This window comes from Balaenoptera physalus (assembly GCF_965194825.1).
Source record: "Balaenoptera physalus genome assembly, contig: HAP1_SCAFFOLD_1626, whole genome shotgun sequence".
Taxonomy (NCBI): Eukaryota; Metazoa; Chordata; class Mammalia; order Artiodactyla; family Balaenopteridae; genus Balaenoptera; species Balaenoptera physalus.
Window position 1 is genome coordinate 113,860 of NW_028125173.1, and position 21,989 is coordinate 135,848.

General features: G+C 39.0%; 1 long non-coding RNA gene across 1 annotated transcript; it reads right to left on the bottom strand.

Annotated features, from left to right (window-relative positions):
- Nucleotides 1–217: 217 nt before the first annotated feature.
- Nucleotides 218–11,152, bottom strand: LOC309654000. The gene is made up of 3 exons (XR_014259712.1): nt 11,122–11,152; nt 5,207–5,486; nt 218–410 (listed from the first exon to the last, which is right to left on the bottom strand). It is a non-coding gene; the product is annotated as an uncharacterized lncRNA (long non-coding RNA).
- Nucleotides 11,153–21,989: the final 10,837 nt, after the last annotated feature.

A 21,989-nucleotide genomic window follows, 5' to 3' on the forward strand; every position in this document is an offset into this window, starting at 1 on the left:
CTCACACCTGTCCATTTGGTGAACCATTAAGTTTTTTTAATGAATCTATGATAGTGTTTGTGGAAATATCTTTGTTTGTATCATTTTTTAGGTAACCCCTATATGTGATATGATAGGATATGTGTCTTTCGCTTTCTCACTTACTCCAAATTGCATGATTACTTCTAGACTCATCTATGGTGCTGCAAATGGCATTGTATCATTTTTTCAGTAGCTCACATTCCATCTGTACAGGTAGCAGTTCTTCTTTGTCCACCCATCTGTCGATGGACTTTTTGGTTACTTCCATATCTTGGCTATTGTAATACTATGCAGTGCAGATTTGCGTGCCTGTGTCCTTCCAATTCTGTCTTCTTAGTTTATAGGTCCAGGAATAGGTCTGCTGGATCATATGCTAGCTCAATGTTTACCTTTTAAAGGCACCTCTGTTCTGTTCTCCTTAGTGGTTCTTTCCAGGTTATGTCCCACTTAATGTGGAGGGCATGTATTTCTTCCCAGCACCTTCAGGATTTATTCTTTGTAGTTTTTGCTGATGATTATTCTGAGTGGTGTGAGCTGATACCTCTTTGTGGTTGAATTTGCATGTGTCTCATAATGCGTTGAAATTGAGCTTTAAGACATGTCCTTTTAATTTTTCCAGCTGTGATTAGAGCTTATTTCTTCAAAGTGTTTTCTTAAAGTATGTGTCACCATTTGAAATATTTTGGCCATTATCTCCCTCAAGACATTTTGAGGGCAGGTTTCATTTACAGCCCTGCAGTACTTGTTCATATGAAGTGACCATTAGCTCAGGCTTTAAACCTGCTTTTGCAGGTAACGGCCAGAGAGCGGCAGCCTTTCTACATTCCCCTTGCTCGTACTAGGGAAACAGACCTACCGGCCAGTGGTGTTCTTCGGTTATAAATTAGAGTGCAATGTGCCCGGATAAACCCACAAATGTTGATGTCTCCTTGCTTTTGTTTGTTTTTAAATTTAATTTATATTTATTATTAGAGTAATATTCCATTTTGTAAGTGGACCACTTCTTCTTGGTGCATTCCTCGGTTGATGGACATTTTCATTGCTTCCACGTGCTGGCTATGGTAAATCTTGCTGGCGTACAGGTTTGCCAGCCTGTGACTTTTTGATTCTCATTTTCTCAGGTGATAGGCCAAGCAGTGGTTGTGATTGATTGACTGGTAGCTCAATGTTTCCCTTTTCAAAGCACCTACACTGTGTTTTCATTAGTGGCTCTTTACATGCCACCCCTTACAAAAGAGGGTACGCATTTCTCCACACTCCCTTCACCGTTTATTTTTTGCAGCATTTTTCCTAATGGCCCTTCTGACTGCTGTGAGCTGATAGGTTTTTGTATTATGGGTATGCATGTCATTAAATTTTTTTTAAATTCGTCATATTCCTACCCCTTTTTCTTTTCTCTTAATAAAAAACCCGTGAGTACAATAGAGCTCTTGAAATTGTCTTCTTCGAAGGTTGCCCTCTTGTGAAGTTTTTGGTCGATTTTTGACCCCAGAAATTTTCTGGAGGGCAAGTGTCATTTACAGAACGGCAAGTTGGTGAAAATTTAGTGACCTTTTGCAGTGGGTTCAAAGCTGCTGTTGTGGGAAATGGCCACAAGGAGGTAGCATTTCTCCATTCCCCAATCTGGGTACTAGGGCAGCAGAGCCTTTCTGGAAGTCATTGTCCTAGGTTGTAAATTAGAATGGAATTTGCCAGGAGAACTCCCCATAAGTTTATGTCTCATTACTTCTTCTTGGTTTTTAAATTTTTTTTAATCTGGGTAAAGTTTAGAATATTGTTTGTCTTTGGTGTACGCAGTCTGGTTCATTTGTACATTCTGTATGTCTATTAATGTACAGATCCTCTTCCCATGTAAATTACTACAGTGTTCCATCGACCTCCCTTGCTGTATGTTCGGTGTTTTTGATACATGTATATAATATGTGTTTGTATATGTATAGTAACACTAATCTTCATTTCTCAATTTCCCCCCTCCTTTCCTTTCAGATGAGCATAGTTTGTTTTCTAAGCCTGTGAGTGTCTTTCTCTTTGGAAATATGTTCATCTGTGTCAGTTATTAGATAATGCCATAAGTGATAATATAGGATATAGGTGTTTTGCTGTCCGACCTACTTCATGTTTTGTGATTATCTCCAGGCTCATCTATGGTGCCTCAAAGAGCAGTGCTTCAATGTTTTCCATGGCTAATATTCCATTGTGTACATGGACCACTTCTTCTTGGTGCATTCCTCTGTTAATGGACATTTTCATTGCTTCCAAGAGTTGCCTATGGTAAATATTGCTGGAGTGCAGGATTGCCAGCCTGTGATTTTTGATTTTCATTTTCTCAGGTGATAGACCCAGCAGTGGGTATGATTGATTGACTGGTATGGTAGGTCAACGTTTACCTTTTCAAGGCACCTCAATTGTGCTTTCATTAGTGGCTCTTACCACATCCCCCTTAGAATCGAGGGTACGCATTTCTCCACAATCACGTCAGCATTTATTGTTTGCAGCATTTTTGTTGATGGCCGTTCTGACTGGTGTGAGCTGATAGGTTTTTGTAATTTAGGTTTACATGTCTGTAAAAATTCCTACAATTCATCATTTTTCCACGCCTTTTTCTTTTCTGTTAAAAGAAAAAAGAAAAAAAGTGTGAGTATAATATACCTCTTCAAATTTTCTTTTTGGAAGGTTGCACTCTGGAATTTTTTGGTCGATTTTCGACCTCAGTATTTTTTGGAGGGCCGGTGTCATTTACAGAGCTGCAATTGGTGAATATTTAGTGACCTTTTGCAGTGGGTTTAAAGCTGCTCTTGTGGGAAACGGCCACAAGGATGCAGCATTTCTCCATTCCCAAATCTGGGTACTAGGGCAGCAGAGCCGTTCTGGAAGTTGTTTGCCTAGGTTTTAAATTTGGATGGAATGTGCCAGGAAAACCCCCCATAAGTTTATGTCTCATTACTCCTAGTTCGTTGTTTTAATTTTTTCAATTGGGGTAATGGTTAGAATGTTGCTCGTCCAAGGTGTACACACTCTGGTTCATCTACATATTGTATATAACTATTTATGTAGAGATCCTCTTTCCGTGTAAATTATTACAGAGTGTTCCGTAATCCTTCCTTGCTATATGGTCGGTCTTTTTGATATATGTATATAATATGTATTTGTATACATATGGTAACGCTAATCTTCTTTTATCCATTCCCCCCACCTTTCCTTTTAGATAAGCATAGTTTTTTTCTAATAAGTCTGTGATTGACTTTCTGTGTGGAAATATGTTCATTTGTGTCAGTTATTAGATAACGCCTATAAGTGATATCATAGGATATAGGACTTTTGCTTTCCGACTTACCTCATGTTCTGTGATTATCTCCAAGATCATCTATGGTGCCTCAAAGAGCAGTGTTTCATTGTTTTCCATGGCTAGTATTCATTGTGTACACGGACCTCTTCTTCTTTATCCTTTCATCTGTTGATGGACATTTTGGTTGCTTCACTGTCTTGTATATTGTGAATAAGGCTGCAGTGCAGCTTTTGCAGCCCGGGTCTTCTGCATTCTGGTCTTCTCAGGTGAGAGGCCCATTGGTTCACCTGCTGGATTGAATGGTACCTCAATATTTCCTTTTAAACGCAGCTCCTTTCTGTTCTCATTATTAGCGTTTAACCCTTTTACATCTCACCAGCAGCTAGAGGGCATACAGTTCTCTAAAACCTCTTCAGCATTTATTGCTTGTAGACTTTTTGCCAATGGTCAGTCGACTGGTGTGAGTTGGAAAGTTTTAGTAGATTAGATTGCATGAGTCTAACACTTCCTGAGGTTGAGCTTTAACCATTTTCCTTTCTTTAAAAAGAGAGTGAGTAAAACTTACCTCTTCATACTATCTTCGTGAACATTTTGCCTGTTTTGAATTATTTTATCCATTCCCTACCTCAGCCAATTTGGGGGCCAGTGTCCTTTAGAGCCCTGAGTCCTTGTGAATGGTAAGTGACCATTAGCTGTGGGTTAAAAGCTGCTCTTGCGGAAATCGGCGACAAGGCGGCAGCATTTCTGCTTTACCAAATCTGGTTACTAGGGCAACAGAGCCTTACTGGAAGTGGTGTTCTAGATTGTAAATTACAAAGGAATGTGCGAGAAAAAAGCCCTTTAAGTGTATGTCTCCTTACTTCTTGTTGGTATTTTTAACTTAATTTTTATTTTTTATCACAGCAAACTTGATTACAATGTTTTCTTTGTTCTAGGTGTGCAAGATGTGGTTCTTTCACACATATACATATATCTATTCTTCTTTGTAGCCTTTTCCCATGTAGGTTATGACACAATGTTGAGTAGTCTTCTCTTGGTATTGCGTAGGTCTTTGGTGATTATATATTTCACATGTGTTTCTATCTCTCTGTTAACCTCAATATGGTAATGTATCCAATCCTCACACCTTTCTATTTGGTGAACCATAAGATTTATTTATTTATTTATTTATTTATTTATTTTTTAATTTGTTAACGTTCTGATTTTTTTTTAGAAATTCACGTTCTTTTATTTATTTATTTATTTATTTATGACTGTGTTGGGTCTTCGTTTCTGTGCGAGGGCTTTCTCTAGTTGTGGCAAGTGGGGACCACTCTTCATCGCGGTGCGCGGGCCTCTCACCATCGTGGCCTCTCTTGTTGTGGAGCACAGGCCCCAGACGCGCAGGCTCAGTAATTGTGGCTCACGGGCCCAGTTGCTCCGAGGCATGTGGGATCTTCCCAGACCAGGGCTCGAACCCGTGTCCCCTGCATTGGCAGGCAGATTCTCAACCACTGCGCCACAAGGGAAGCCCCAAGATTTTTAATGAATCTATGATAGTGTTTCTCTGTGGAAATATCTTTGTTTCTATCATTTTTTAGGTAACCCCTATAGGTGATATGATAGGATATGTGTCTTTCGCTTTCTCACTTACTCCAAGTTGTGTGATTACTTCTAGACTCATCTATGGTGGTGCAAATGACATTGTTTCATTTTTTCACTAGCTCATATTCCATCTGTACAGATAGCAGTTCTTCTTTTTCCACCCATCTGTCGGTGGACTTTTTGGTTACTTCCATATCTTGGCTATTGTAATAATATGCAATACAGATTTGCTTGCCTGTGTCCTTCCAATTTTGCCTTCTTAGGTTATAGGTCCAGGAATAGGACTGCTGGATCATACAGTAGCTCAATGTTTACCTTTTAAAGGCACCTCTATTCTGTTCTCCTTAGTGGCTCTTTCCAGGTTACGTCCCACTTAAAGTGGAGGGTATGTATTTCTTCCCAGCACCTTCACCATTTTTTCTTTGTAGTTTTTGCTGAGGGTTATTCTGAGTGGTGTGAGCTGATACCTCTTTGTGGATGAATTTGCATGTGTCTCATAATGTGTTGAAATTGAGCTTTAAGACATGTCCTTTTTATTTTTCCAGCTGTGATTAGAGCTTATTTCTTCAAAGTGTTTTCTTAAAGTATGTGTCACCTTTTGAAATATTTTGGCCATTATCTCCCTCAAGACATTTTGAGGGCAGGTTTCATTTACAGCCCTGCAGTACTTGTTCATATGAAGTGACCATTAGCTCAGGCTTTAAACCTGCTTTTGCAGGTATCGGCCAAATAGCGGCAGCCTTTCTATGTTCCCCTTGCTGGTACTAGGCAAACAGACCTACCGTCCAGTGGTGTTCTTCGGTTATAAATTAGAGTGAATGTGCCCGGATAAACCCACAAATGTTGATGTCTCCTTGCTTTTGTTTGTTTTTAAATTTAATTTATATTTATTATTAGAGTAATATACCATTGTGTACGTAGACCACTTCTTCTTGGTGCATTCCTCAGTTGATGGACATTTTCATTGCTTCCAAGTGCTGGCTATGGTAAATCTTGCTGGCGTACAGGTTTGCCAGCCTGTGACTTTTTGTTTCTCATTTTCTCAGGTGATAGGCCAAGCAGTTGTTGTGATTGATTGACTGGTAGCTCAATGTTTCCCTTTTCAAAGCACCAACACTGTGTTTTCATTAGTGGCTCTTTACATGCCCCCCCTTACAACCGAGGGTACGCATTTCTCCACACTCCCTTCACCGTTTATTTTTTGCAGCATTTTTCCTAATGGCCATTCTGACTGCTGTGAGCTGATAGGTTTTTGTAATATGGGTATGCATGTCATTAAAATTTTTTAAATTCCTCATATTCCTACCCCTTTTTCTTTTCTTTTAAAATAAAACCCAGTGAGTACTATATAGCTCTTGAAATTGTCTTCTTCGAAGGTTGCCCTCTTGTGAAGTTTTTGGACGATTTTTGACCCCAAAAATTTTCTTGAGGGCAGGTGTCATTTACAGAACTGCAAGTTGGTGAAAATTTAGTGACCTTTTGCAGTGGGTTCAAAGCTGCTGTTGTGGGAAACGGCCAAAGGAGGTAGCATTTCTCCATTCCCCAATCTGGGTACTAGGGCAGCAGAGCCTTTCTGGAAGTCATTGTCCAAGTTTGTAAATTAGAATGGAATTTGCCAGGAGAAGTCCCCATAAGTTTATGTCTCATTACTTCTTGTTGGTTTTTAAATTTTTTTTAATCTGGGTAAAGTTTAGTATATTGTTTGTCCTCGGTGTACACAATCTGGTTCATTTGTACATTCTGCATGTCTATTAATGTACAGATCCTCTTCCCATGTAAACTATTACACTGTTCCCTCGACCTCCCTTGCTATATATTCGGTCTTTTTGATACATGTATATAATATGTATTTGTATATGTATAGTAACACTAATCTTCATTTCTCAATTTACCCCCTCCTTTCCTTTTCGATGAGCATAGTTTGTTTTCTAAGCCTGTGAGTGTCTTTCTCTTTGGAAATATGTTCATCTGTGTCAGTTACTAGATAATGCCATAAGTGATAATGTAGGATATAGGTCTTTTGCTTTCCGACCTACTTCATGTTTTGTGATTATCTCCAGGCTCATCTATGGTGCCTCAAAGAGCAGTGCTTCAATGTTTTCCATGGCTAATATTCCATTGTGTACATGGACCACTTCTTCTTGGTGCATTCCTCGGTTGATGGACATTTTCATTGCTTCCACGTGCTGGCTATGGTAAATCTTGCTGGCGTACAGGTTTGCCAGCCTGTGACTTTTTGATTCTCATTTTCTCAGGTGATAGGCCAAGCAGTGGTTGTGATTGATTGACTGGTAGCTCAATGTTTCCCTTTTCAAAGCACCTACACTGTGTTTTCCTTAGTGGCTCTTTACATGCCACCCCTTACAAAAGAGGGTACGCATTTCTCCACACTCCCTTCACCGTTTATTTTTTGCAGCATTTTTCCTAATGGCCGTTCTGACTGCTGTGAGCTGATAGGTTTTTGTATTATGGGTATGCATGTCATTAAATTTTTTTTAAATTCGTCATATTCCTACCCCTTTTTCTTTTCTCTTAAAAGAAAAACCCGTGAGTACAATAGAGCTCTTGAAATTGTCTTCTTCGAAGGTTGCCCTCTTGTGAAGTTTTTGGTCGATTTTTGACCCCAGAAATATTCTGGAGGGCAAGTGTCATTTACAGAACGGCAAGTTGGTGAAAATTTAGTGACCTTTTGCAGTGGGTTCAAAGCTGCTGTTGTGGGAAACGGCCACAAGGAGGTAGCATTTCTCCATTCCCCAATCTGGGTACTAGGGCAGCAGAGCCTTTCTGGAAGTCATTGTCCTAGGTTGTAAATTAGAATGGAATTTGCCAGGAGAACTCCCCATAAGTTTATGTCTCATTACTTCTTCTTGGTTTTTAAGTTTTTTTTAATCTGGGTAAAGTTTAGAATATTGTTTGTCTTTGGTGTACGCAGTCTGGTTCCTTTGTACATTATGTATGTCTATTAATGTACAGATCCTCTTCCCATGTAAAATATTACAGTGTTCCGTTGACCTCCCTTGCTATATGTTCGGTCTTTTTGATATATGTATATAATATGTATTTGTATATGTATAGTAACACTACTCTTCATTTCTCAATTTCCCCCCTCCTTTCCTTTCAGATGAGCATAGTTTGATTTCTAAGCCTGTGAGTGTCTTTCTCTTTGGAAATATGTTCATCTGTGTCAGTTATTAGATAATGCCATAAGTGATAATATAGGATATAGGTGTTTTGCTGTCCGACCTACTTCATGTTTTGTGATTATCTCCAGGCTCATCTATGGTGCCTCAAAGAGCAGTGCTTCAATGTTTTCCATAGCTAATATTCCATTGTGTACATGGACCACTTCTTCTTGGTGCATTCCTCTGTTGATGGACATTTTCGTTGCTTCCAAGTGTTGCCTATGGTAAATATTGCTGGAGTGCAGGATTGCCAGCCTGTGATTTTTGATTTTCATTCTCAGGTGATAGACCCAGCAGTGGGTATGATTGATTGACTGGTATGGTATGTCAACGTTTACCTTTTCAAGGCACCTCAATTGTGCTTTCATTAGTGGCTCTTACCACGTCCCCCTTAGAATCGAGGGTACGCATTTCTCCAAAATCACGTCAGCATTTATTGTTTGCAGCATTTTTGTTGATGGCCGTTCTGACTGGTGTGAGCTGATAGGTTTTTGTAATTTAGGTTTACATGTCTGTAAAAATTCCTACAATTCATCATTTTTCCACGCCTTCTTCTTTTCTGTTAAAAGAAAAAAGCAAAAAAGTGTGACTATAATAAACCTCTTCAAATTTTCTTTTTGGAAGGTTGCACTCTGGAATTTTTTGCTCGATTTTCGACCTCAGTATTTTTTGGAGGGCCGGTGTCATTTACAGACCTGCAATTGGAGAATATTTAGTGACATTTTGCAGTGGGTTTAAAGCTGCCCTTGTGGGAAACGGCCACAAGGATGCAGCATTTCTCCATTCCCAAATCTGGGTACTAGGGCAGCAGAGCCGTTCTGGAAGTTGTTTGCCTAGGTTTTAAATTTGGATGGAATGTGCCAGGAAAACCCCCCATAAGTTTATGTCTCATTACTCCTAGTTCGTTGTTTTAATTTTTTCAATTGGGGTAATGGTTAGAATGTTGCTCGTCCAAGGTGTACACACTCTTGTTCATCTACATATTGTATGTAACTATTTATGTAGAGATCCTCTTCCCGTGTAAATTATTACAGAGTGTTCCATAATCCTTCCTTGCTATATGGTCGGTCTTTTTGATATATGTATATAATATGTATTTGTATACATATGGTAACGCTAATCTTCTTTTATCCATTCCCCCCACCTTTCCTTTTAGATAAGCATAGTTTTTTTCTAATAAGTCTGAGATTGACTTTCTGGGTGGAAATATGTTCATTTGTGTCAGTTATTAGATAACGCCTATAAGTGATATCATAGGATATAGGACTTTTGCTTTCCGACTTACCTCATGTTCTGTGATTATCTCCAAGATCATCTATGGTGCCTCAAAGAGCAGTGTTTCATTGTTTTCCATGGCTAGTATTCATTGTGTACATGGACCACTTCTTCTTTATCCTTTCATCTGTTGATGGACATTTTGGTTGCTTCACTGCCTTGTCTATTGTGAATCAGGCTGCAGTGCAGCTTTTGCAGCCCGGGTCTTCTTCATTCTGGTCTTCTCATGTGCGAGGCCCATTGGTGCCCCTGCTGGATTGAATGGTACCTCAATTTTTCCTTTTAAACGCAGCTCCTTTCTGTTCTAATTATTAGCGTTTAACCCTCTTACATCTCACCAGCAGCTAGAGGGTACACAGTTCTCTAAAACCTCTTCAGCATTTATTGTTTGTAGACTTTTTGCCAAAGGTCATTCGACTGGTGGAAGTTGAAAAGTTTTTGTAGATTAGATTGCATGAGTCTAATACTTCCTGAGGCTGAGCTTTTATCCATTTTCCTTTCTTAAAAAAGAGAGCGAGTAAAACTTACCTCTTCATACTATCTTCGTGAACATTTTGCCTGTTTTGAATTATTTTATCCATTCCCTACCTCAGCACAATTTTGAAGGCAGGTGTCCTTTACAGCCCTGAGTCCTTGTGAATGGTAAGTGACCATTAGCTGTGGGTTAAAAGCTGGTCTTGCGGGAATCGGCCACAAGTTGGCAGCATTTCTCCTTTACCAAATCTGGTTACTAGGGCAACAGAGCCTTACTGGAAGTGGTGTTCTAAGTTGTAAATTAGAATGGAATGTGCGAGGAAAAAGCCCTTTAAGTTTATGTCTCATTATTTCTTGTTGGTATTTTTAACTTAATTTTTATTTTTTATCACAGCAAACTTGATTACAATGTTTTGTTTGTTCTAGGTGTGCAAGATGTGGTTCTTTCACACATATACATATATCTATTCTTCTTCGGATCCTTTTCCCATGTAGGTTATGACACAATGTTGAGTAGTCTTCTCTTGGTATTGCATAGGTCTTTGGTGATTATATACTTCACATGTGTTTGTATCTCTCTGTTAACCTCAATATGGTAATGTATCCAATCCTCACACCTGTCCATTTGGTGAACCATAAGTTTTTTTAATGAATCTATGATAGTGTTTGTGGAAATATCTTTGTTTGTATCATTTTTTAGGTAACCCCTATATGTGATATGATAGGATATGTGTCTTTCGCTTTCTCACTTACTCCAAATTGCATGATTACTGCTAGACTCATCTATGGTGCTGCAAATGGCATTGTATCATTTTTTCAGTAGCTCACATTCCATCTGTACAGGTAGCAGTTCTTCTTTGTCCACCCATCTTTCGATGGACTTTTTGGTTACTTCCATATCTTGGCTATTGTAATACTATGCAGTGCAGATTTGCGTGCCTGTGTCCTTCCAATTCTGTCTTCTTAGTTTATAGGTCCAGGAATAGGTCTGCTGGATCATATGCTAGCTCAATGTTTACCTTTTAAAGGCACCTCTGTTCTGTTCTCCTTAGTGGTTCTTTCCAGGTTATGTCCCACTTAATGTGGAGGGCATGTATTTCTTCCCAGCACCTTCAGGATTTATTCTTTGTAGTTTTTGCTGATGATTATTCTGAGTGGTGTGAGCTGATACCTCTTTGTGGTTGAATTTGCATGTGTCTCATAATGCGTTGAAATTGAGCTTTAAGACATGTCCTTTTAATTTTTCCAGCTGTGATTAGAGCTTATTTCTTCAAAGTGTTTTCTTAAAGTATGTGTCACCATTTGAAATATTTTGGCCATTATCTCCCTCAAGACATTTTGAGGGCACGTTTCATTTACAGCCCTGCAGTACTTGTTCATATGAAGTGACCATTAGCTCAGGCTTTAAACCTGCTTTTGCAGGTAACGGCCAGAGAGCGGCAGCCTTTCTACATTCCCCTTGCTCCTACTAGGGAAACAGACCTACCGGCCAGTGGTGTTCTTCGGTTATAAATTAGAGTGCAATGTGCCCGGATAAACCCACAAATGTTGATGTCTCCTTGCTTTTGTTTGTTTTTAAATTTAATTTATATTTATTATTAGAGTAATATTCCATTTTGTAAGTGGACCACTTCTTCTTGGTGCATTCCTCGGTTGATGGACATTTTCATTGCTTCCACGTGCTGGCTATGGTAAATCTTGCTGGCGTACAGGTTTGCCAGCCTGTGACTTTTTGATTCTCATTTTCTCAGGTGATAGGCCAAGCAGTGGTTGTGATTGATTGACTGGTAGCTCAATGTTTCCCTTTTCAAAGCACCTACACTGTGTTTTCATTAGTGGCTCTTTACATGCCACCCCTTACAAAAGAGGGTACGCATTTCTCCACACTCCCTTCACCGTTTATTTTTTGCAGCATTTTTCCTAATGGCCCTTCTGACTGCTGTGAGCTGATAGGTTTTTGTATTATGGGTATGCATGTCATTAAATTTTTTTTAAATTCGTCATATTCCTACCCCTTTTTCTTTTCTCTTAAAAGAAAAACCCGTGAGTACAATAGAGCTCTTGAAATTGTCTTCTTCGAAGGTTGCCCTCTTGTGAAGTTTTTGGTCGATTTTCGACCCCAGAAACTTTCTGGAGGGCAAGTGTCATTTACAGAACGGCAAGTTGGTGAAAATTTAGTGACCTTTTGCAGTGGGTTCAAAGCTGCTGTTGTGGGAAATGGCCACAAGGAGGTAGCATTTCTCCATTCCCCAATCTGGGTACTAGGGCAGCAGAGCCTTTCTGGAAGTCATTGTCCTAGGTTGTAAATTAGAATGGAATTTGCCAGGAGAACTCCCCATAAGTTTATGTCTCATTACTTCTTCTTGGTTTTTAAATTTTTTTTAATCTGGGTAAAGTTTAGAATATTGTTTGTCTTTGGTGTACGCAGTCTGGTTCATTTGTACATTATGTATGTCTATTAATGTACAGATCCTCTTCCCATGTAAAATACTACAGTGTTCCATCGACCTCCCTTGCTGTATGTTCGGTGTTTTTGATAAATGTATATAATATGTGTTTGTATATGTATAGTAACACTAATCTTCATTTCTCAATTTCCCCCCTCCTTTCCTTTCAGATGAGCATAGTTTGTTTTGTAAGCCTGTGAGTGTCTTTCTCTTTGGAAATATGTTCATCTGTGTCAGTTATTAGATAATGCCATAAGTGATAATATAGGATATAGGTGTTTTGCTTTCCGACCTACTTCATGTTTTGTGATTATCTCCAGGCTCATCTATGGTGCCTCAAAGAGCAGTGCTTCAATGTTTTCCATGGCTAATATTCCATTGTGTACATGGACCACTTCTTCTTGGTGCATTCCTCTGTTAATGGACATTTTCATTGCTTCCAAGAGTTGCCTATGGTAAATATTGCTGGAGTGCAGGATTGCCAGCCTGTGATTTTTGATTTTCATTTTCTCAGGTGATAGACCCAGCAGTGGGTATGATTGATTGACTGGTATGGTAGGTCAACGTTTACCTTTTCAAGGCACCTCAATTGTGCTTTCATTAGTGGCTCTTACCACGTCCCCCTTAGAATCGAGGGTACGCATTTCTCCACAATCACGTCAGCATTTATTGTTTGCAGCATTTTTGTTGATGGCAGTTCTGACTGGTGTGAGCTGATAGGTTTTTGTAATTTGGGTTTACATGTCTGTAAAAATTCCTACAATTCATCATTTTTCCACACCTTTTTCTTTTCTGTTAAAAGAAAAAAGAAAAAAAGTGTGAGTATAATATACCTCTTCAAATTTTCTTTTTGGAAGGTTGCTCTCTGGAATTTTTTGGTCGATTTTCGACCTCAGTATTTTTTGGAGGGCCGGTGTCATTTACAGAGCTGCAATTGGTGAATATTTAGTGACCTTTTGCAGTGGGTTTAAAGCTGCTCTTGTGGGAAACGGCCACAAGGATGCAGCATTTCTCCATTCCCAAATCTGGGTACTAGGGCAGCAGAGCCATTCTGGAAGTTGTTTGCCTAAGTTTTAAATTTGGATGGAATGTGCCAGGAAAACCCCCCATAAGTTTATGTCTCATTACTCCTAGTTCGTTGTTTTAATTTTTTCAATTGGGGTAATGGTTAGAATGTTGTTCGTCCAAGGTGTACACACTCTGGTTCATCTACATATTGTATATAACTATTTATGTAGAGATCCTCTTTCCGTGTAAATTATTACAGAGTGTTCCGTAATCCTTCCTTGCTATATGGTTGGTCTTTTTGATATATGTATATAATATGTATTTGTATACATATGGTAACGCTAATCTTCATTTATCCATTCCCCCCACCTTTCCTTTTAGATAAGCATAGTTTTTTTTAATAAGTCTGTGATTGACATTCTGTGTGGAAATATGTTCATTTGTGTCAGTTATTAGATAACGCCTATAAGTGATATCATAGGATATAGGACTTTTGCTTTCCGACTTACCTCATGTTCTGTGATTATCTCCAAGATCATCTATGGTGCCTCAAAGAGCAGTGTTTCATTGTTTTCCATGGTTAGTATTCATTGTGTACATGGACCACTTCTTCTTTATCGTTTCATCTGTTGATGGACATTTTGGTTGCTTCACTGTCTTGTCTATTGTGAATCAGGCTGCAGTGCAGCTTTTGCAGCCCGGGTCTTCTTCATTCTGGTCTTCTCAGGTGAGTGGCCCATTGGTGTGCCTGCTGGATGGAATGGTACCTCAATTTTTCCTTTTAAACGCAGCTCCTTTCTGTTTTCATTATTTGCGTTTAACCCTCTTACATCTCACCAGCAGCTAGAGGGTACACAGTTCTCTAAAACCACTTCAGCATTTATTGTTTGTAGACTTTTTGCCAATGGTCAGTCGATTGGTGTGAGTTGAAAAGTTTTTGTAGATTAGATTGCATGAGTCTAATACTTCCTGAGGCTGAGCTTTTATCCATTTTCCTTTCTTTAAAAAGAGAGTGAGTAAAACTTACGTCTTCATACTATCTTCGTGAACATTTTGCCTGTTTTGAATTCTTTTATCCATTCCCTACCTCAGCACAATTTTGAGGGCAGGTGTCCTTTACAGCCCTGTTTGCTTATGAATGGTAAGTGACTATTAGCTGTGGGTTAAAAGTTGCTCTTGCGGGAATCGGCCACAAGGCGGCAGCATTTCTCCTTTACCAAATCTGGTTACTAGGGCAACAGAGCCTTACTGGAAGTGGTGTTCTAGGTGTTAATTAGAATAGAATGTGCGAGGAAAAAGCCCTTTAAGTTTATGTCTCATTATTTCTTGTTGGTATTTTTAACTTAATTTTTATTTTTTATCACAGCAAACTTGATTACAATGTTTTGTTTGTTCTAGGTGTGCAAGATGTGGTTCTTTCACACATATACATATATCTATTCTTCTTCGGATCCTTTTCCCATGTAGGTTATGACACAATGTTGAGTAGTCTTCTCTTGGTATTGCGTAGGTCTTTGGTGATTATATATTTCACATGTGTTTGTATCTCTCTGTTAACCTCAATATGGTAATGTATCCAATCCTCACACCTGTCCATTTGGTGAACCATAAGTTTTTTTAATGAATCTATGATAGTGTTTTTGGAAATATCTTTGTTTGTATCATTTTTTAGGTAACCCCTATATGTGATATGATAGGATATGTGTCTTTCGCTTTCTCACTTACTCCAAGTTGCATGATTACTTCTAGACTCATCTATGGTGCTGCAAATGGCATTGTATCATTTTTTCAGTAGCTCACATTCCATCTGTACAGATAGCAGTTCTTCTTTTTCCACCCATCTGTCGATGGACTTTTTGGTTACTTCCATATCTTGGCTATTGTAATACTATGCAGTGCAGATTTGCGTGCCTGTGTCCTTCCAATTCTGTCTTCTTAGTTTATAGGTCCAGGAATAGGTCTGCTGGATCATATGCTAGCTCAATGTTTACCTTTTAAAGGCACCTCTGTTCTGTTCTCCTTAGTGGTTCTTTCCAGGTTATGTCCCACTTAATGTGGAGGGCATGTATTTCTTCCCAGCACCTTCAGGATTTATTCTTTGTGGTTTTTGCTGATGATTATTCTGAGTGGTGTGAGCTGATACCTCTTTGTGGTTGAATTTGCATGTGTCTCATAATGCGTTGAAATTGAGCTTTAAGACATGTCCTTTTAATTTTTCCAGCTGTGATTAGAGCTTATTTCTTCAAAGTGTTTTCTTAAAGTATGTGTCACCATTTGAAATATTTTGGCCATTATCTCCCTCAAGACATTTTGAGGGCAGGTTTCATTTACAGCCCTGCAGTACTTGTTCATATGAAGTGACCATTAGCTCAGGCTTTAAACCTGCTTTTGCAGGTATCGGCCAAATAGCGGCAGCCTTTCTATGTTCCCCTTGCTGGTACTAGGCAAACAGACCTACCGTCCAGTGGTGTTCTTCGGTTATAAATTAGAGTGAATGTGCCCGGATAAACCCACAAATGTTGATGTCTCCTTGCTTTTGTTTGTTTTTAAATTTAATTTATATTTATTATTAGAGTAATATACCATTGTGTACGTAGACCACTTCTTCTTGGTGCATTCCTCAGTTGATGGACATTTTCATTGCTTCCAAGTGCTGGCTATGGTAAATCTTGCTGGCGTACAGGTTTGCCAGCCTGTGACTTTTTGTTTCTCATTTTCTCAGGTGATAGGCCAAGCAGTTGTTGTGATTGATTGACTGGTAGCTCAATGTTTCCCTTTTCAAAGCACCAACACTGTGTTTTCATTAGTGGCTCTTTACATGCCCCCCCTTACAACCGAGGGTACGCATTTCTCCACACTCCCTTCACCGTTTATTTTTTGCAGCATTTTTCCTAATGGCCATTCTGACTGCTGTGAGCTGATAGGTTTTTGTAATATGGGTATGCATGTCATTAAAATTTTTTAAATTCCTCATATTCCTACCCCTTTTTCTTTTCTTTTAAAATAAAACCCAGTGAGTACTATATAGCTCTTGAAATTGTCTTCTTCGAAGGTTGCCCTCTTGTGAAGTTTTTGGACGATTTTTGACCCCAAAAATTTTCTTGAGGGCAGGTGTCATTTACAGAACTGCAAGTTGGTGAAAATTTAGTGACCTTTTGCAGTGGGTTCAAAGCTGCTGTTGTGGGAAACGGCCAAAGGAGGTAGCATTTCTCCATTCCCCAATCTGGGTACTAGGGCAGCAGAGCCTTTCTGGAAGTCATTGTCCAAGTTTGTAAATTAGAATGGAATTTGCCAGGAGAAGTCCCCATAAGTTTATGTCTCATTACTTCTTGTTGGTTTTTAAATTTTTTTTAATCTGGGTAAAGTTTAGTATATTGTTTGTCCTCGGTGTACACAATCTGGTTCATTTGTACATTCTGCATGTCTATTAATGTACAGATCCTCTTCCCATGTAAACTATTACACTGTTCCCTCGACCTCCCTTGCTATATATTCGGTCTTTTTGATACATGTATATAATATGTATTTGTATATGTATAGTAACACTAATCTTCATTTCTCAATTTACCCCCTCCTTTCCTTTTCGATGAGCATAGTTTGTTTTCTAAGCCTGTGAGTGTCTTTCTCTTTGGAAATATGTTCATCTGTGTCAGTTACTAGATAATGCCATAAGTGATAATGTAGGATATAGGTCTTTTGCTTTCCGACCTACTTCATGTTTTGTGATTATCTCCAGGCTCATCTATGGTGCCTCAAAGAGCAGTGCTTCAATGTTTTCCATGGCTAATATTCCATTGTGTACATGGACCACTTCTTCTTGGTGCATTCCTCGGTTGATGGACATTTTCATTGCTTCCACGTGCTGGCTATGGTAAATCTTGCTGGCGTACAGGTTTGCCAGCCTGTGACTTTTTGATTCTCATTTTCTCAGGTGATAGGCCAAGCAGTGGTTGTGATTGATTGACTGGTAGCTCAATGTTTCCCTTTTCAAAGCACCTACACTGTGTTTTCCTTAGTGGCTCTTTACATGCCACCCCTTACAAAAGAGGGTACGCATTTCTCCACACTCCCTTCACCGTTTATTTTTTGCAGCATTTTTCCTAATGGCCGTTCTGACTGCTGTGAGCTGATAGGTTTTTGTATTATGGGTATGCATGTCATTAAATTTTTTTTAAATTCGTCATATTCCTACCCCTTTTTCTTTTCTCTTAAAAGAAAAACCCGTGAGTACAATAGAGCTCTTGAAATTGTCTTCTTCGAAGGTTGCCCTCTTGTGAAGTTTTTGGTCGATTTTTGACCCCAGAAATATTCTGGAGGGCAAGTGTCATTTACAGAACGGCAAGTTGGTGAAAATTTAGTGACCTTTTGCAGTGGGTTCAAAGCTGCTGTTGTGGGAAACGGCCACAAGGAGGTAGCATTTCTCCATTCCCCAATCTGGGTACTAGGGCAGCAGAGCCTTTCTGGAAGTCATTGTCCTAGGTTGTAAATTAGAATGGAATTTGCCAGGAGAACTCCCCATAAGTTTATGTCTCATTACTTCTTCTTGGTTTTTAAGTTTTTTTTAATCTGGGTAAAGTTTAGAATATTGTTTGTCTTTGGTGTACGCAGTCTGGTTCCTTTGTACATTATGTATGTCTATTAATGTACAGATCCTCTTCCCATGTAAAATATTACAGTGTTCCGTTGACCTCCCTTGCTATATGTTCGGTCTTTTTGATATATGTATATAATATGTATTTGTATATGTATAGTAACACTACTCTTCATTTCTCAATTTCCCCCCTCCTTTCCTTTCAGATGAGCATAGTTTGATTTCTAAGCCTGTGAGTGTCTTTCTCTTTGGAAATATGTTCATCTGTGTCAGTTATTAGATAATGCCATAAGTGATAATATAGGATATAGGTGTTTTGCTGTCCGACCTACTTCATGTTTTGTGATTATCTCCAGGCTCATCTATGGTGCCTCAAAGAGCAGTGCTTCAATGTTTTCCATAGCTAATATTCCATTGTGTACATGGACCACTTCTTCTTGGTGCATTCCTCTGTTGATGGACATTTTCGTTGCTTCCAAGTGTTGCCTATGGTAAATATTGCTGGAGTGCAGGATTGCCAGCCTGTGATTTTTGATTTTCATTCTCAGGTGATAGACCCAGCAGTGGGTATGATTGATTGACTGGTATGGTATGTCAACGTTTACCTTTTCAAGGCACCTCAATTGTGCTTTCATTAGTGGCTCTTACCACGTCCCCCTTAGAATCGAGGGTACGCATTTCTCCAAAATCACGTCAGCATTTATTGTTTGCAGCATTTTTGTTGATGGCCGTTCTGACTGGTGTGAGCTGATAGGTTTTTGTAATTTAGGTTTACATGTCTGTAAAAATTCCTACAATTCATCATTTTTCCACGCCTTCTTCTTTTCTGTTAAAAGAAAAAAGCAAAAAAGTGTGACTATAATAAACCTCTTCAAATTTTCTTTTTGGAAGGTTGCACTCTGGAATTTTTTGCTCGATTTTCGACCTCAGTATTTTTTGGAGGGCCGGTGTCATTTACAGACCTGCAATTGGAGAATATTTAGTGACATTTTGCAGTGGGTTTAAAGCTGCCCTTGTGGGAAACGGCCACAAGGATGCAGCATTTCTCCATTCCCAAATCTGGGTACTAGGGCAGCAGAGCCGTTCTGGAAGTTGTTTGCCTAGGTTTTAAATTTGGATGGAATGTGCCAGGAAAACCCCCCATAAGTTTATGTCTCATTACTCCTAGTTCGTTGTTTTAATTTTTTCAATTGGGGTAATGGTTAGAATGTTGCTCGTCCAAGGTGTACACACTCTTGTTCATCTACATATTGTATGTAACTATTTATGTAGAGATCCTCTTCCCGTGTAAATTATTACAGAGTGTTCCATAATCCTTCCTTGCTATATGGTCGGTCTTTTTGATATATGTATATAATATGTATTTGTATACATATGGTAACGCTAATCTTCTTTTATCCATTCCCCCCACCTTTCCTTTTAGATAAGCATAGTTTTTTTCTAATAAGTCTGAGATTGACTTTCTGGGTGGAAATATGTTCATTTGTGTCAGTTATTAGATAACGCCTATAAGTGATATCATAGGATATAGGACTTTTGCTTTCCGACTTACCTCATGTTCTGTGATTATCTCCAAGATCATCTATGGTGCCTCAAAGAGCAGTGTTTCATTGTTTTCCATGGCTAGTATTCATTGTGTACATGGACCACTTCTTCTTTATCCTTTCATCTGTTGATGGACATTTTGGTTGCTTCACTGCCTTGTCTATTGTGAATCAGGCTGCAGTGCAGCTTTTGCAGCCCGGGTCTTCTTCATTCTGGTCTTCTCATGTGCGAGGCCCATTGGTGCCCCTGCTGGATTGAATGGTACCTCAATTTTTCCTTTTAAACGCAGCTCCTTTCTGTTCTAATTATTAGCGTTTAACCCTCTTACATCTCACCAGCAGCTAGAGGGTACACAGTTCTCTAAAACCTCTTCAGCATTTATTGTTTGTAGACTTTTTGCCAAAGGTCATTCGACTGGTGGAAGTTGAAAAGTTTTTGTAGATTAGATTGCATGAGTCTAATACTTCCTGAGGCTGAGCTTTTATCCATTTTCCTTTCTTAAAAAAGAGAGCGAGTAAAACTTACCTCTTCATACTATCTTCGTGAACATTTTGCCTGTTTTGAATTATTTTATCCATTCCCTACCTCAGCACAATTTTGAAGGCAGGTGTCCTTTACAGCCCTGAGTCCTTGTGAATGGTAAGTGACCATTAGCTGTGGGTTAAAAGCTGGTCTTGCGGGAATCGGCCACAAGTTGGCAGCATTTCTCCTTTACCAAATCTGGTTACTAGGGCAACAGAGCCTTACTGGAAGTGGTGTTCTAAGTTGTAAATTAGAATGGAATGTGCGAGGAAAAAGCCCTTTAAGTTTATGTCTCATTATTTCTTGTTGGTATTTTTAACTTAATTTTTATTTTTTATCACAGCAAACTTGATTACAATGTTTTGTTTGTTCTAGGTGTGCAAGATGTGGTTCTTTCACACATATACATATATCTATTCTTCTTCGGATCCTTTTCCCATGTAGGTTATGACACAATGTTGAGTAGTCTTCTCTTGGTATTGCATAGGTCTTTGGTGATTATATACTTCACATGTGTTTGTATCTCTCTGTTAACCTCAATATGGTAATGTATCCAATCCTCACACCTGTCCATTTGGTGAACCATAAGTTTTTTTAATGAATCTATGATAGTGTTTGTGGAAATATCTTTGTTTGTATCATTTTTTAGGTAACCCCTATATGTGATATGATAGGATATGTGTCTTTCGCTTTCTCACTTACTCCAAATTGCATGATTACTGCTAGACTCATCTATGGTGCTGCAAATGGCATTGTATCATTTTTTCAGTAGCTCACATTCCATCTGTACAGGTAGCAGTTCTTCTTTGTCCACCCATCTTTCGATGGACTTTTTGGTTACTTCCATATCTTGGCTATTGTAATACTATGCAGTGCAGATTTGCGTGCCTGTGTCCTTCCAATTCTGTCTTCTTAGTTTATAGGTCCAGGAATAGGTCTGCTGGATCATATGCTAGCTCAATGTTTACCTTTTAAAGGCACCTCTGTTCTGTTCTCCTTAGTGGTTCTTTCCAGGTTATGTCCCACTTAATGTGGAGGGCATGTATTTCTTCCCAGCACCTTCAGGATTTATTCTTTGTAGTTTTTGCTGATGATTATTCTGAGTGGTGTGAGCTGATACCTCTTTGTGGTTGAATTTGCATGTGTCTCATAATGCGTTGAAATTGAGCTTTAAGACATGTCCTTTTAATTTTTCCAGCTGTGATTAGAGCTTATTTCTTCAAAGTGTTTTCTTAAAGTATGTGTCACCATTTGAAATATTTTGGCCATTATCTCCCTCAAGACATTTTGAGGGCACGTTTCATTTACAGCCCTGCAGTACTTGTTCATATGAAGTGACCATTAGCTCAGGCTTTAAACCTGCTTTTGCAGGTAACGGCCAGAGAGCGGCAGCCTTTCTACATTCCCCTTGCTCCTACTAGGGAAACAGACCTACCGGCCAGTGGTGTTCTTCGGTTATAAATTAGAGTGCAATGTGCCCGGATAAACCCACAAATGTTGATGTCTCCTTGCTTTTGTTTGTTTTTAAATTTAATTTATATTTATTATTAGAGTAATATTCCATTTTGTAAGTGGACCACTTCTTCTTGGTGCATTCCTCGGTTGATGGACATTTTCATTGCTTCCACGTGCTGGCTATGGTAAATCTTGCTGGCGTACAGGTTTGCCAGCCTGTGACTTTTTGATTCTCATTTTCTCAGGTGATAGGCCAAGCAGTGGTTGTGATTGATTGACTGGTAGCTCAATGTTTCCCTTTTCAAAGCACCTACACTGTGTTTTCATTAGTGGCTCTTTACATGCCACCCCTTACAAAAGAGGGTACGCATTTCTCCACACTCCCTTCACCGTTTATTTTTTGCAGCATTTTTCCTAATGGCCCTTCTGACTGCTGTGAGCTGATAGGTTTTTGTATTATGGGTATGCATGTCATTAAATTTTTTTTAAATTCGTCATATTCCTACCCCTTTTTCTTTTCTCTTAAAAGAAAAACCCGTGAGTACAATAGAGCTCTTGAAATTGTCTTCTTCGAAGGTTGCCCTCTTGTGAAGTTTTTG